The following is a 4,695-nucleotide window of genomic DNA, read 5'->3' as shown; positions in this document are numbered from 1 at the left end:
AGACCCCTGGTGAGTCGAGTCGAGTTGCTGTCTCTAGCGTTCATTGAGACCCCTCAGGTCCGGCACAACTACTCACTTGTATTTATAAGTAACATGCCAACTTCATGCCCAGTGAAATGCAATTTGCATGTTGTATTATTTTTGGGTTTCTTTTACTGTACTAAAGTGAATAGAGAAATCTCTAGCAATTATGAATTTAAAGTATAAAGGATAGATTGAAACTCCCAGATAAGACAATATATTACAAGTTTTTCCTGTGATACATAGGCATAAGAAAAGTCAAAATAAGAAGGGTGAGTCTTTGTGAAAATATGAGTGTCCTATCTCTGAAAGTATTCAGTCAGACACATCTTGAAAAGGGGCCTGGTATTTGAGAGTGAGCCATTTTGAGAATTTGAAAACAACAACAACAAAAATGTCATAGGTCAGTGAGCCTGGAATACTTTGGTATATTGCCTGCATAAGAGTTGGCTATGAGAGTCATTCATAGAGGAGTCTGGGGTCTGGTAACTCTTGGTAAGCAGTTTAAGGAGTAGGAAACTGGGGCTTTGGAAAGTGATTCTTTTTGAGGCCTCTTACCATGGCTAATATCAAATCTTATTATTATTGTGATCACTGAGAATTCTAAAATTGAAGGTAGCCACCTGCCTCTGTTGCTGCATCTATGCTGCATTTGTCCCAAGAAAGACCAAGAGTTCTGAGTTCAGAAACTGAAAATATTCCAGTTTCTCAGCCTCCTCCATTCCATAGAATGGTTTATTGCTGGGAAGAATCTGAGAACATTGAAAATGGCCAGAAGAGGACCCAGCTTGTCCTGTGCTATGCCTCCAGCACAGATGTGAATGCTTCACTCACCTCTACTCTCCCACACACTCGCCACATCCTCCTCAGCTTAGATGTTTGTGTACTTTGGAATGAAAATCAGAGAGTCTCTGAAGAGAGTGAGGTCACTTCCAGCCCACAGAGTGCAACTCACTGAAGTTAGGACAGGATCCAGGGATGCAGAATACAGACAGTTCTAAAGTGAGTGCAGACCTGACTCTGGCAACATCCATTTGAGCAGAATGCAGAAGGTTCTAAAGTGAGTGCAGACCGCACTGTGGCAGCATCCATTTGAGCAGCTAGCCCTCATCCTACAAGTTGTTCCTACCCAGGAGATGATAACTGAGAAGGACAAGATTCCAGCTGAGACTTGAAGCACTCTCCTTCAAATAAGTTACAGTAGTAGAGGACCCAGTAAGGTTCTACTTCTGTATCATCCTCTGACATCTCCTTTACCTTTTCTCTAACATTTTTTTTGTTGTTATTTTATTTGAAAGTATTTTACACTTGGGGTTATTTATTCTTAATATTCTGACTTAATAGACACATTTTTCCTTATTTTATATTTGCATTTAAATCTCTTGCACTTTTATTCTCATGTCCCTTTTGTCTTGTCTATATTTCTTATAAATTACATTTTAGGATATGTATGTATTTTTTGAGAATCATATGCATGCATATCATATATTTTGATAGTTTCCACAGCTATGTCCAACATTCCATTACTTCTCAACTCCTTTACCATTTCCTTCCACTAACTTCATTTTTCCTCCTCCTCTTCCTTTTTTTGTCTTGTCCCCCTTCTCCTACAAGGAGGCACCATATCCAGTTAGTACTCCCCACATATACCTGGGTGAAACATGCTATTGAAACATGCACAGCTTACCAGGTAAGGTTCACAGGTCTGGAGGGAACCTGCTCTTGTTTCCTGTCAGCTGTCCTCTGCCAATAGTTCTACAATTCTTTTGTTTTATTTAATGTCACTTCTTTATTGTCCCTTTTTCTTTCCTCCCTTCTTCATTTTGCACCTTTACTATTTTTACAAGTATCTCCAGTATTTTTTTAAGCATCTCACTATGGAAACTATATTCTCCTCAAATTCAAAATCCTTGAGAAGATTGTCTCTCTGAATGTTCTTTGACATATATGTAGAAAGAGATTTCATTATATGAAAGTACAGTGTAGCTGTCTTCAGACACACCAGAGGGCGTCAGATCTCATTACGGATGGTTGTGAGCCACCATGTGGTTGCTGGGATTTGAACTCAGGAAATTCAGAAGAGTAGTCAGTGCTCTGGGAATGCCAGGGCCAGAAAGTGGGAGAGGGTGGGGTGGCAGGCATGGGGAAGTGGGAGGCAACAGGGGTTTGTTTTTGTTGTTTTTGTTTGTTTCTTTGTTTTTTGGAGGGGAAACTGGGAATGGAGAAATTTACATGTAAATAAAGAAAATATCTAAAAAAAATAAAATAAAATAAAATAAAATAAAATGAATGTGCACAGGAAAAAAAAAGAGATTTCATTTTCAGATTGACTTGCAGCTATTGCCAATTCTTAGCAACAGTAATAAAATCAGACTTTAAGACAAAGATCACAATATATTGAGTTGATGATCTTCTAAAATGAACACTAACTCAGAGGGAAAGATACACACTTCCTCAAGAAAGAAGAAAGCTAAAATCAAGAAAGCAAGGCAATGAAAGATATCTTGTGTAAACCACTAAAATGTTGATTACTGTTTTCCCTAAAGAAAGAATCTCAAAATTACTAGTGTCACATAGAAGCTTCCATGAAGTATTCTAGGTAGAAGAAAAAGAAAATGTTAACATTGAAATCAATATTCTCTAGATAATTCTTTCAACCAGAAGCATTAGGTTTCTGAAATTTGTAAACTTACACTCCTATGCAAATACCAGAGTCTACGCTAGTCCCTCTGGCAAGAAAAAGTCATAGTTACACCCTTGAATTACAGCATTTCCCCATAGATATTTATTTTCCATTTTAACTTTTAACTAATTTTAATTTTTACCCAATACTTTGAATATTTCACACAATAGTTTATATTAACAACTTTTTCTTCTTCCTCTCCTGTTTCTCATTCCCCGTCTCTACTTCCTCTCATTTTTATGAGCTCTTAGTTTTTGTTATTGTCAAAACACAAACATATAAGCACATATACATTTATAAATAAAACCTGGTAAGTTCATTTAGCAGTTTGTGTGGTGTGTGTGTGTGTGCGTGTGTGTGTGTGTGTGTATGTGTGTATATATATATATATATATATATATATATATATATGTATGTATGTATATATGCATTTGCAATTAACTATTTGGGATTGGATAATCTATCAGGGAGCCTTTTTTTCTAGGGGGGGATTGATTCTCTCTCTCTTTTTTAAAGATTTGTTTATTATTATTTGTAAGTATGCTGTAACTGTCTTTTGACACACCAGAAGAGGGAGTCAGATGTCATTATGGATGGTTGTGAGCCACCATGTGGTTGCTGGGATTTGAACTCAGGACTCTTAGAAGAGCAGTCAGTGCTCTTAACTTCTGAGCCATCTCTCTAGCCTGTTTCTCTCTTTTTTAATCAGCCATTAACTTGACTGTAAATTTTCATCTAGGAGTAGAATTAAGTGTACTCATTTTCTTTGTTCTTAGAGACATTTATAGGATTTGGAATTACAGCATTTGCTGATATCTTCTCAATCTTCCAGCACTGGTACATTATAGGATGACAGAAGCCTTGACAGAGATGCTGAGATCTTGAAAAATGGATAGTGTTGAGATACGTCCTGAGTTCTTCTGTTTGTTTATTAAAATTTCATAGTTGATTTTGTTGCATTTCAATGGCTCATTTTCTCCTCTGAGCAGTGCTAGGGATTGAACTACCAAGAGAAAGCTCTTCACTCAGAAGACACCAGCAAACAACCAGAAAAAATATCCATACCAATAGTTGCAGAAATCTTACCATATGAACAAGAAACATGAATAGGTAAGTCAACATACACATGCCAGAAGTCTACCACTCTTCAACAGATGAGATTATCCAAAAATGCTAACGTAATGGAATACTGGGCAAAGAATTTAGAAGTCTTATTAAAAAAAACAATCAGCACCTTGAAGGAGAGTTAACATAGATCAATGAAGCAAAGATAAAGACTTCTTCAAGAAATTCAACCAAGAGGTGATTATAAAAAGAAGAATTGATCATAGAAGAAAAAAAAACAATAAATAAAACAAAAATGTAATGAAAAGCATTTTTAATAGAAGATAACATGAAAAAAAGACACCAGATATTGAAGACATTGCTAAGAAATTAAGACCAGATTTACTCTCCGTGTTGTCTTCCCATCATACCTCACACTTAGAAGGCAATTATTCTCTTGTTTATTTGTTTTTACCCCTAGAGAAGCTGATAAAAGTTAAATGTTTCTAATGAACCATCATTAAGTATCCCCTGGAATTTATCTTTTGACTTATTAAAAGTTTAAATTATTGTAAAAAACAATGATTTTTATTAGAAAATTTTAATGTATGTATTTTGGTTTATTTTGTTTTATGGTCTTCATTACCCCCTTTGGCCTTCCTATCACCCAACTTTCCATCACTCAAGAGTCATGATTCTTTTTTCATATCTATGTTTATCATATGAGGAACACATGGATATTTGTGTGAGTTCTGCTTGTTTCTTAGACTTTGTTTTATAGAAATCCTTTATGTATGTGTTTCTTCTTAGAAAGATTTTATTCCACCATGGCTTTGAATATATATATCTAGTATATACTAGGCAGTGATTTACTTTCAGGGCTTAAAATATATCACTCAGTGAATCCTTCTTCATATGGGTTTCAACTCAGAGGTCTGATGTGATCC

This window comes from Mastomys coucha, unplaced genomic scaffold (genome assembly GCF_008632895.1).
Source record: "Mastomys coucha isolate ucsf_1 unplaced genomic scaffold, UCSF_Mcou_1 pScaffold20, whole genome shotgun sequence".
Classification (NCBI taxonomy): domain Eukaryota; kingdom Metazoa; phylum Chordata; class Mammalia; order Rodentia; family Muridae; genus Mastomys; species Mastomys coucha.
Note: the sequence above shows the minus strand (reverse complement) of the source record.